The 12540-nt window shown below is 41.0% G+C and overlaps 3 long non-coding RNA genes across 3 annotated transcripts; 1 reads left to right on the forward strand and 2 right to left on the reverse strand.

Moving 5' to 3' along the window:
* Positions 1-1266: 1266 nt before the first annotated feature.
* Positions 1267-9210, reverse strand: LOC134454950 (uncharacterized). The gene is made up of 4 exons (XR_010035945.1): positions 9119-9210; positions 8533-8615; positions 7882-7980; positions 1267-1356 (listed from the first exon to the last, which is right to left on the reverse strand). It is a non-coding gene; the product is annotated as an uncharacterized LOC134454950 (long non-coding RNA).
* LOC134454949 (uncharacterized) lies at positions 1627-3370 on the forward strand. Its single transcript, XR_010035944.1, has 3 exons — positions 1627-2098; positions 2738-2826; positions 2986-3370. It is a non-coding gene; the product is annotated as an uncharacterized LOC134454949 (long non-coding RNA).
* LOC134454948 (uncharacterized) lies at positions 3373-5614 on the reverse strand. Its single transcript, XR_010035943.1, has 2 exons — positions 5391-5614; positions 3373-4689 (listed from the first exon to the last, which is right to left on the reverse strand). It is a non-coding gene; the product is annotated as an uncharacterized LOC134454948 (long non-coding RNA).
* Positions 9211-12540: the final 3330 nt, after the last annotated feature.

Raw genomic sequence — 12540 nt, forward strand, 5'->3', positions numbered from 1 at the left:
GAATTGGGAAATTTGCATCATTAGAATATTGTAATAAAATAAACATTTTCTTCAGCAAAATTCGGGTCACATCAAATTAAGCCTTTGACTTCGATATTCAATATTCGAATATAAGTCGAATGTTAAGAAAATTCGAGACATTCGAACGAATATTAATTGGCCATTAATATTCGAATCTGACTTGGGTATTGCTTTTTTGGGTATTTCATTGTTATTGATTAAAATAATTTCCTTGTAAACATCGCAATTCACAGTCTCAATTTATTTTTTCCATGGCTGGTTAATCACTACAGCTGTGTTGAGGAGAGTCGCGTGCGTGTGGCTCATCTCTCTGTGTTCCGTAGCAGGACACTTGCGGCAGGCAGTCTCCCCCTGAGTCTGCATAACAAGCAGATGAGTGCTGCAGAGTTCCATTCAAGTGAATGGCTACAGTTAATAAACAAAGTATCATCACATTACTTTCTGGAGTTGTTGACAAGTTTCTGGAATTATGTGATTCAACCCACAAGTACCTGTGATTACGCCAAGAGTAAGATAATAACTTCTTTTTTTTGGATTTTGACCAAATTAGCTTCGTTGGTCTGGGTGTCAGATCAGGCAGACTCCAGGTGATGATTTTGTTAGCAAGCTTTTAGCATGTTTTTAGCGCACTGCTAGTTTGTGTAATGTTCGTTTTTAGACGAGAGCAGTCATCTTACATGGACCTACAAACACACTACCTAAATGTCCGTCATTAGTGATAGAAAATAAATACCCAGACAGCACACTTATGTCTTGCCAACGTCGGCAAGATGTATTTTTTCCGATGTAAAATACATCGGCAAGACGTCTATAGAAGAGCGTTTGCTCATCGGCAAGATGTTGGGCAGACATGCGGCAAAAGAGCGGCGTCCGATGGAATGCCTACGTTTTACCGATGCATTGGCTATCCCGACGTCTGCCCAGCATCTGGCCGATGAGCTGCCGCTCTTTCAAAGACATCTTACCAATGCATTTATTTACATGCATCTCGCCGACGTTTAGCCGCCTTATATCCACCCATGAGCCAACATTTACCCGATTTAATTACGACCTACTCGACGTACCCCATCTGCGCGAGGAAAGCATCCTGACGTCTCGAGGAACAGCTGATTTTAGGTTGCAGTTATGAACCTAGCATGCTAGAAAATCAGCTCTTTCCATAAACAAAAAAGACGTCTGAATGTTCTCACCGCTGCAGTGGAATTCCGCCTTATTTGAGGTCTTCCTGATCAGTGCTTATCCCATATGCCTCACCAATGAAAACACAAGAAATCATAGACGTTTTTCAATTTATTTTTTCCACAATTAAGCAAAGTGTCCATCGTTGAATCATTCCTGCAGGAGAAAAAAAAAATCTGTGAACATGGGCTGGATGTGAAAGTCACCCTTTACATGAGAACATACCCTACAGTTTAGGCTATGACTTTGACATGTCAAAAGTTTACAACTATTTATTGAGAACAGTTTTTGTAAGCAGGATTTCACCTTCTACTGTATGTAGCCTAAGTCCTGCCTGTGGATGAAAAGTCTATCATCTATATTGATAGACCCTTTTAATTTAAAAGTGTACTCGCTACTCTGTGGTATTTCCTATCCATCATTTGCACTGACGTCACAATATTGCGTAATCATTTTCGCTGGACGGCAGAAGTACACATTCGTACATAGGAATTATGCAGACGAAGACAACTTTGACCATAAAATACCAACGAAACACGCAGTTCTTTTATTTTTTTTTTAAACGGGATATGTACCTGGCGTTATCAGTCTAGGTTGGCCACGGTGGATGTGTTCAAATCATAGATTTATTCAAATGTATTCTGCTCCACTAGGTGGCATAACCGGGACGGGTGGTACGGGAAACTGGGAGAAGAAGAGAAAATTGTTGCTTGCTTCCAGCCATGAACTTACTCTGCCTGCGATGTATTTTTTTTTATCCCGTGTTTATTTTCTTCAGTTAAGTTGTGAACTTAAACCAAACCTCTGCATTGGCAAAATACTAGCACCTTTATGCACCGTTTCTTCATTGGTGGCTGGGCACCGCGGATGGCATCCCCTTCTTCGTGGCATGGCACAGGTAAGATAATGCTGCTAACCTAACTTACTACAAGACGCACGGCACATTTTGTGTCAGGCATTTCGCAAAGTGGTGTTTTGAATAGCATATCTTTTCATCTCAGATGTATCTTGTAGGTTAACTTGGATTCACTCGTTTCGTTTCATCCAAGTGGATTTCATTATAGCCACGTCTGCACAATGTAGGCTATTGTAAAATATATTTCTATATCTTATTTTCTGTTTACATGTCCAATATGTTCATTTACTGTAGGCCTATTATTATTGACCACTTATGTTACCAGTCCATCACTGTTACCTGTCCTGTCTTGCACTTTCTGTCTGTCTGTAAATTGTCAGTCCTGTCTATGTCCTGGCATGGTAGAGAGAAAACGTAATTTCGTTTCCCTTGTATGACCATATGAAGAAAGTGACAATAAAAGCTGACTTGACATACTTCAATGTTTCAAATCGGTGTTGCATTACATTGCACATGTAGAAACACATAGGACAGAATGTCGGTTACATAGGCCTACTTTGATTAAATAATTTTGATTTGATTTGATTAAATAAATAATTTGAAAAGATGACCTTCACAAGAGAAAGATAAGCACAACAAACCTGTTATTTATCTTTTATTTTTATTGTTTTGTAATTGCAGGTTCATCAGTCAGGTGGTCAGCACCCAAACTAAAACCATGAGGCATGGTGGCCAGGATGACGTCCAAGAATTGCATCCCAGCACCACAGGTAAATACATGACTAGTAAGTTGGGATGACTGTTATTTTCTGACATTTTACATCACATTTTAATTCAGACAATATTGCCAAGGGACTTAATTATTCAGTACTGTACCAGTACATTACAATGCATGGCTAGATTCATTTAAATAGCATGTTTGTCTTTAGATGGGGGAGCCAACATGAAGAGGTGTCCAGAGAGGCTTCTTTCGCTTGGGCTTTGCAGCAGCACCAGGACCTCACCATCAGTGATGCTGGTCCCCTCATCCATCGGGCCTACCCTTACATTCCTCCCCTGATACACTGATCACCTGTACCAGTTGTTGGAGTTTTCAGCAGGGCTCTAAATTATTTTTAATCACTAGTAGCCAAAATGGCTAGTATGTTAATCTCCGGTACATTAAATAATGGGTCAAAGTGCCAAGTATGTTTTTTCTTTTCTACCAGCAAAACTTAATTTTCCCAGCATTTGGCTGGTTGGCTGGTGAGCCCTGGTTGTCATTGATAGTGAGTAGTTGTGATAATAAATAACTGAAATGATGAAGTCCATCCAGACATGTTTTGCTTATTTTATTGTACTAATACAACAACGTAGAACATTTTCTGTGAACGTGAAGTGAAAGCCCAACTGGGAAACTCCAACTCCCATTGACATTGTGACACAGCACACAAGTGTTCACTGCACGAAATTGCATTTATGCTTCACCCGTGCAAGGCGGCAGTCCCCAATGGCGCCCCAAGTGCGGCGGTACCATTCTCAGGGTATCTCAGAGTGCGTCTTAATATGGGACCTTGCCTCCTCCACTTGCTTCTCGTCATGATGACATCACGGACATCATTATATTTCAATATCTTGCAAAAGCTCAATTGCAGAGTCTTTTTCTCATTTGCAATTGGGATGGTGAATGAAAAACAGTCCCTCAAAAGTTGTTGTGGCTAGGCTGACAGCTGGGAAACTTTACTGTTTTCTCCACGGAGGAGGGGCCAGGAGGCGGGACGAGGAGACAAGCGCAAGTGGAGGAGGCAAGGTTGCATATTAAGACGCACTCTCTGTCATGGAGGAGGATGGGGGAGAGCACTGATTATTTAACTCCCCCCACCAACCTGGTGGGTCGGCAGTCCAACCGGCAACCTTTGGGATACAAGGCTGACACTCTAACCACTTACCCATGACCGCCTGTCAATCTTCAGTCTAGTCTAACTAATTACATTGTCTCCACTAAATGTATATCTCAGGTGACGTGGGTATACTGGTATGGGGATAGAGCTGTATGTAAATAATATTAACTCATTTTAGCTGGCACCTGCAAAAAATGCCAGCTAATTGCCTATGCCCTTTTTAAGAAAGGTGCCCTCATCCTATAAAAAAACAGATAACTAAATAAGTCTCTGAATATACATATACAGACATGAAATTAGTTTTAAAAGCTAAGACCATCCTCTTGCATTAGAACATGTTAATTCAGCTCTAACATACCCACATTTTTAATCTAAAAAAATCTAATATGTCATGCCTGAATGCTGTGTCGCTCCAGGCACCTAGGTCAATACAACGTGTTCACAGCATCCAGCATCAATGGGTTGACTATTACAGGCCTAGTTCAGATAACCATTTATTAATATAAATAAGTACTTGCACGTCTATTGTACATGTCCACCCCAGAATAGATATCCCCTCCCATCACCTACATAACCTTGAAATGTATTTGTACTTTGTGTCTAAAAATAAAGTCTTTGAGCCATTGAATGAACTGATTACTACATTGAGTTGGTGTGATAGGTTGAAATCGGCTAAACTTGGCTTGGTGTGCTGGACCTCTGGCTCTTCCATACATCCAATGTGTCATGACATCAGATCATCGCTCTTCTCATCTGGAGAAACAGAAAGAGAACACTTAGCTGACACTTATCCAAAGCAACTTTGTTACTCACAGTGAATTGTTAACTGTCCCTGCAGCATGGGGCTTGGTGCCTTCCTTGCTCAAGGGTACTTCAGCCTGGATGAGGTGAAGGGAGAGGTGTAGGATGGGATTTGAAACTGCAACCCTCCAATCTTAATACCACTTCCCAAACCATTAAGCCTCTGATGTGTGTGATTTCAGAGGGCAGGCAATTTGGATGACAACACAACAAAGTGGTGCACTGTGTATTATTGACAAGGACAACACCAAGACTGGTGGGCCTATGCATGTCATAGGCCAGCATGGATAAGGTCGTGACTAGCATTTCATGACAGCATCATGCTGGAGAGTAGGCCTAAGCTACTTGGGAAATCAGCGCTAGAGATGTACACATGGTTTATTTTTACATTTGAACCTTAACAGTATGAACGGCATAGCCTTGCTATTTCACCAAGAGCTTTATTAATTCCGTGTTTACGTTACAGCCTGCAATATCTTAGCATACGTCCATCATAGCGTAATGATGCTGCTAATTAACGTTAATCATGGAAAGCAGCTTACATTGACCTCGCATAAAAAAACCACTGAAATTGCACATTAGACTTAAATTAACTAGCGTTCACGAATTAAGAGACAAATGATGATATAAAGGATGGCAAATGAGAAACTTACCGTGGTGCTCATCCAGGCTACTCGAGTAGGCTAGTTTGATGGTTTTCCAGTTGGTTGCCGCGATTCACCTCAGCTTTCTCGTTTTATTTTGAGATCCAATGAAAAGTCACGCCTGGTTTGTAACCCTATCTGTTTTTGTAACAAACAGCACAATGGGTGTTTACGGTGTTTAGTTTATCGGTGATCCAAGTTACGTTATGAGTTACTAAACGTTGCGAGTCCCATAGGAATCCATTCATTAATCCGGCACTTTGCCGTCCAGTAGCCGTCCACTAGAACGTTTGACGTCACATGCAAATGATGGATACAGTCATGGATAAGTGGGGCAGTCATTGGTAAGCGGTTAGGGTGTCCTGTAGCCCAGGGCTGAACAACCCAAAGGTTGCTGGTTCATCTCCCAGCCCGCCAGGTTGGGGGAGGGAGTAATTAACCAGTGCTGTCTCCTCCATCCTCCATGACTGAGGTACCCCAAGCATGGTAAACATACTGCTCCCTTGGGATGCCAATGTAGGCTGCACCCTTGCACAGGTGTGGCATAAAATGCAATTTCGTTGTGTGCAGTGTATACTTGTGTGCTGTGTCACAATGGCAAAGGTGGGCTTTCACTTACAGTGAGTCAAATATGTATTTGATCCCTTGCTCATTTTGCCCGTTTGCCCACTAATAAAGACATGATCAGTCTATAAATGTATGATAATATGTATTCAAACATGGAGAGACAGAATATCAAAAAGAAATTCCAGAAAATAACTTAAAATAATATATTTTAATTTATTTGTATTTAATTTAGGCAAATAAGTATTTGACCCCTCTAGCTAAAGAAGATAAAGTGCTTTGTGGCAAAGCCCTAGTTTTCTAGCACTGAGGTTAGATGCTTCTTTTAGTTAATGACAATGTTTGTGCATATAGTAGAAACTATTTTAGCCCAGTTTTCTTTGCACATTATCTCTAAAACATTAATAGTTTGTGGCTGTAGCTTGGCAAATGGGAGGTTCAGTTCTCTCCATAGAATTACTATAGGGTTAATATTTGGAGACTGTCTAGGCCACTTCACGACTTTAATATGCTTCTTATTGAGCCACTCCTTTGTTGCTTTGACTGTATGTTGTGTATTATTGTCATGTTGGGAGATCCAAAAATGGCCCACCCTTCAGTGTAGTGGTGGAGGGACGGACATTTGCACTCAGGATTGCACATTACATGTCTCCCTCCATCCATTCATTGACGATGTGAAGTTGTCCTGTGCCTTGGCCAGATAAACACCCTCAAACCATAATGATACCACTTTCATGCATGATGGTGAGGAGGGTGTCCTTGGGATCATAGACAGCAGTACTCTTTCTCAAAACACATTGAATTGTGATAATGCCAAACAGCTTGATTTTGGTTTCATCTGACTACAGCACCTCCTTATCATATCCTAAACCAGTCTGATGTCCGTTGGCAAACCTCAAGTGGGACTGCGCAGGTTCCTTCTGAAGTAGAGGTACCATGTGTGCACTACAGGATTTTAAACCTCTGTGGCATTAAGTGCTACCAGTAGTTTTCTCAGTGATTTTGGTCCCAGTAGCTTTGATATCATTACCTAGTTCATCCCGTACAGCTCTAGGGTGATTTCTTTCTGTTCTCATGATTATCAAATCCCTACAAAGGTCAAATCTTGCATAGAACCCCAGACAGGCTAATGGATAGTCATTTTGTATTCCTCACATTTTGGAAGAAATGCATCAACAACTGGGTCATTAATACCCAGTCTTTTTCTTGTGGCTTTGCAGCCCATTTAATCTTTGTTCAGGTCTAAAATCGTGTCCCTGATATCATTTGACCACTCTTTGGTCTTTCCCATGCTGGTGAGGTTGGAGTGTGACTGATTCACTCATACTATGGACTGATGCTGCTGATTCAATGTGTCTTTTATGCATGTTAGTATGTACAGGTGTCTTTAATTCAGATGGCAAGTTGATCGGAAGTGCCCATCTGGTCTGTGGGCCCGGAACTGTAATCAGTTGGCAGGGGATCAAATACTTATTTTGCTCAATGAAATGGAAATAAATTAATATATATTCTCTTCAGTTAATTTCTGGATTTTCTTTTTGATATTCTGTCTCTCCATAATAGAATACATATTATCATAAGATTTATTGACTGATCATGTCTTGGTTAGTAGGCAAACCAACAAAATCAGCAAGGGATCAAATACATATTGGACTCACTGTATATACGGCTAGAGATTTTTTCCCCTGAGTCCAATGTTTTTAAACAGTTGAAACATGAACATTTCCAGTCAATATTTGCAATGGAATAGCAGACCTCTGTGTCATATTCCCAAGGAATGGTAGCATCGCCTGTGCTGTGCTGAGTCAAAGTAATTCATAAGCCTACTGGTTGTGTTTTCCCTGCCGATTCACTACTTTGATGGCCTGCAATTTATTCAGATGTGCTCTACAACTTTGTGCTGTGTGGATTTTTGTTGAGCAGGGATCTCACTTACCAATCAGCATGTTTTCCTCTTGTTACCAGCATCAGCATGAACCTGGATGGACACCTGTGCACTTAACCATATGTGAACTCTGAGGGCAAGTGTAGAAGCCTGGCAAATAAAGACAGGAATAGTTGGTCTCAGTGTCACTGCGCAACTACATTCAGAATGTAATATGTTGGTTTAGTTGATTTCTGTCCATCACAATTTAATATTATGGTTTACATTTAGACATATAACTTTTAGGCATTAACAATGTCATTTGGTAAGGACAAGTGATGTAGGCTGTACAGCAGGGGTGGGCAACTTTCATTGTAAGGTGGGCTAACATTTTTAATTACCACAATCGGTGGGCCACATCACCACGCACTTGAGAGAATTTACAAAAGGATACTTCACTTTTTCTTTATTTATACCTGAATGCTTAGACTATTGATTTATAGGGGGTTAAAAACTGTCCTTTTTCTTTTTTTTAAAAAAAGTGAGAAGTTGGGCTGCATGTGGCGCCCGAGCCTCCAGTTGCCCATCCCTGCTGTACAGTATCCTAACAGAAATCCTCTCATAGTATTTCAAATAATGGTCTATATAAAAACTGGTTATAATAGGTACAGTGCAGCATAAACAGGGTTAAGGGGGTGGTTTCTTTTATTTCGTTATACCTACCGAGTAGTTTAGCCAATGTCTGTGTGACACGTTCATGCTGCCACCTACACAGCATCCTCTTCACAACCGCAGGGGCAAAACACCTGAAAACATAATAATGTAATCCTTTTTCAGTCCAAGATATAGACTAGAAAATGAGTGACAGCATCACAATCAGTTTGTATGCAAGTGTAGTGGACCCCCCATTTTTGTCTTTTTGTTATTCCCTTATTCTCATTCCCTGTCTTTTTGTTGTCCTGTCAGAAGTTGTCTTTCAGTTTAATTGTATGTTTTCGCCAATAGATGGCATCATATGACCCGCAATGAGTGCAGAGGCCCTCCATGGTGCAGTAGCCAGTGACTTCGGTCACATAAGAAGAACGAAACGTGGAAGTGACAGGCTTTGTTATGATACAGAAGGCAGCGGTGTCAGCTGTACAATTATGCTGAGGAAAATGTAAATAAACAACGAACTCAGCGAAACTCTACACACTTGAGGACCTTATTCATTAAGTGTGCAAAGCATTCACGCAATAATGCCACCAGGTCACATTTAAGATGTAACTAAGAGTATTTTGTTATGGATCTTATGTAGTGATATACTTACCATTTTTTCTTGTTATGGCATATCTGGCATATTCCCAAGAGAAGGTTGATGTCCCTGTCTGTTGATGTGATTTTGACTTGTGGTGAATTGACTGTGAAATCGAGAGCAACACATTGCAGTGAAGGCTATGAACTCAGGAGTTATTTGACTTACTTAGAGTATTAGTAAGGGCTATGAATGTGATGTAATATTATTTTATCTCACTTCACGTGGTGTGTTTCCTGTGCATCGCAAGTTCAACAAAGTTAAAGGGGTATGCCACTATTTTGGGGCTTATTACAGTTAAAATCGTTGGGCAGGGTTTATAAAGGTGGTAAAGTGTCTTATTTTTCATGTTAAGCGTTGTCTTGCTTTAAGACAAGTTAAAAGAGGGAATATGTCGCTAAGCTAGTGAAAGTCAATGTATCCATGTAGCATGCTACAATGCTACACGGATACATTGACTTTCACTAGCTTAGCCACATATTCCCTCTTTTAACTTGTCTTAAAGCAAGACAACGCTTAACATGAAAAATAAGACACTTTACCACCTTTATAAACCCTGCCCAACGATTTTAACTGTAATAAGCCCCAAAATAGTGGCATACCCCTTTAATCGTTGTGTTACATACCGTAGCCTGTAATGTCCTTTCAATCAGTCATCATGGGCTAGACAAGAATCAACAGCCCCACTCCAACAGGACACTTGATTACGGGAGCAGTATGCCTACATTTATATTAACAATAGAAAACGCTGTTAGACTACACACGACCTACATACAATGTGACATCTCAAACTATAACTTATAAAACCAAACAAAAACTCACCTGGTTGCTGGGTACGTTTGACATGTTAGCTAACTTGCTAACGGTAAGGAAAAGTGAGGTCGGATATCGATTAGAAACTCGTCGAGGTCCTTCGACACAGCATGACAGGTAAAGAGATTTATTTCAGCAACCTAATTAAATGTTTAATCACGCCTGACTTGTAATGCTGAAACCTACATTTCAACAGAAATGATGGCAATGCCGTCTAACTAAAAACGATTGAGGTGGCTACTGCGACGCACAGTAAAGTAAACGGAAATTGTTCGTTCCCTTGACAACTGAAATAATTTCAAACAGAACTCGCGCTGCTCAGGTTGCAAGCAAGCAGGCGCTGGCTTTTGGTTTTGGGGTCTTCAAATGATCTGCAAAGCGTTGCGTTGCCGATGGTCGGGGTTAGGTTGGCAAACCATCGGCAAACTGTGTTTGGGACATTGTCAGATGATGGTCGGTGTTAAGTTGGCAAAGCATCGGGAGGAAACATTAAGAAATTGCTCGGCAAAACGTCGCGTTGCCGATAGTTGGGGTTAGGTTGGCAAACCATTGGCAAACCATCGGAAGGGAACTGCAGGGAATTGATCGGCAAAGCGTCGCACTGCCGATGTTGGGGTTAAGTTGGCAAACCATGGCAGGAAACCGTCTTTTCTGCCGCTATTTTGCCGATCTAAAACCAACCTAATTGGCATGACAATTATAAGGCAAAAAAGGCCTCTACGTTTTCCCGATGTCGCCGCCTAATAGCCGACGTCGGCAAGATGCTTCGTGCTGTCTGGGTACATATTTGTTGATATTGGTGCTGTGTGCTCAATTCTCATGATTCCCATATTATCCAATTCAAATTTTAACTTGGGCTACAAGTTTGACATGGCTGCTAGCTTTGCCATGTTTTAATCTGCATTCACACCTCTAAGTACCGTCTTCTTATAAGTGCTGAACGATCGCTAAACAATAATGGCTGGTTGAGTGCATGTTGTTAATGAGCCATTAGGCTACATCTCTGGTTGGAATAGCCTTTTACTAGTCTTACTGACTGGGGGAAAGAATAACTTCAGCTTGACATCAGGTCTAACTGGGGCAATTTTAATGGTAAAAAATATGGATAAATATTCGAATATCGTTTTTAATTTAGAAACGAACTTCGACTATGATTTTGGGGCACAAGTCAAAGCCCTACATCAAATCAGTTGAAATTTGGTACTTTCTACATAACATGCAATGTTCAATACTTAGTTAGGACTCTCTCTGTCTTAATAACGGCCATGATGCGTATAACATTGAAGTCAATGGCAGAAACAGTGCATAGGAGTTATGGAAGCCCAGATATCCTTGATGCTTTGCTGTCAGCCGTTCTTCTTTTTTGACCTGGTGTCCCACACTTCACTCTTCAACCTGTAGATTTCCATGCCACGTTTTGGCGCTAACTTCTAACTCACTCAACAGAAATTTATGAACAATTTTATGAACAACACTTTTATCATAATCAGTCGTTAATCATGACCCAACATACCCAAATACAAAGTCAATTAAAAAGGTAATACATACTATGCATTTCTGATCGCTGTGAGTGTGTCTGTAACACCTGCTCTATCCACTGGCACTTTTAGAGGATACACACATTCTATGCGTTTACATGAGACACTTCAGTCCGATTTAACTCACTTCAAATCTCTCAATTAAACCTTAATTCCACTCTAAAAATATCATGTAAACACTTACCGAACAGGATTTAAGTTTATTCCGATTTAAACTTAAGTCCGATTAAAGTGGGTGGTTTATTCCTCTTTTAAATCCGATTTATCCACGCATGCTCGTTGACCACACGATGGCGCCAAGAGTCCGTGCTCTTTGCCAGTGAGAAAAAAATGGCGGCACTTCCTGTTGATTTTCACATGAAAGTTTTGCTTAATTTAAAGTCCCTAAGCGACTATAAATGTTGTGGCTTCCATATATTGATGTAAAAGTGCCCCACGAAGTAATGAAGCACAACAAAGTTACTCCACATCACCCTTTCACCAGTTCTTTTTTCTAAGCTAGGTGGATGCTAACTAGCATTTGAAAGAACCAGACCCAAAGGGGATTTCTCCAGCCTTGAGTCCACTGAGGGAATTCATTTTCGGGCTGAAGATTAGCTTCTGTCCCAGTAGTAAACAGAGTTCCCCGGAGGTTTGGCGACCACGCCCCCACACCTTATTTGGCTCACTCAGCACGTGCGTCCTCAGTCCAATCGCAATGCTTTATTTCCCCCAGACGTTTAATCGCATTTAAGTGAAAGTGCCATGTATACGCGTCGCAAAATAACTCTTAATCCGATCTATTTAAATCTCATCTATTAAATTGGACTTAAAAACTTCATGTAACCGTAGCCAATGAGAGGGAGGGGGAGAGAAGGACAAAACAAACAAAAAAACAAAAACGGCTCCCAAAAAAAATCCCAAAATGGCTCCCATTGCAGACTCGGGCCCGGTAGTTCACTTCCAAGAGCCGGCTCTTAGAGCCGAAAGGTTCGCGACCGACACATCACTGTGTACAGCCTGCAGCAGCTGTATTCAGATCCAAAGGTGGTGAGCTGGTGACCTGCAGAGAGAGGGAGAATAAAATAAAGAGTCTTACATTGTAGC

This window comes from Engraulis encrasicolus, chromosome 9 (assembly GCF_034702125.1).
Source record: "Engraulis encrasicolus isolate BLACKSEA-1 chromosome 9, IST_EnEncr_1.0, whole genome shotgun sequence".
Classification (NCBI taxonomy): Eukaryota; Metazoa; Chordata; class Actinopteri; order Clupeiformes; family Engraulidae; genus Engraulis; species Engraulis encrasicolus.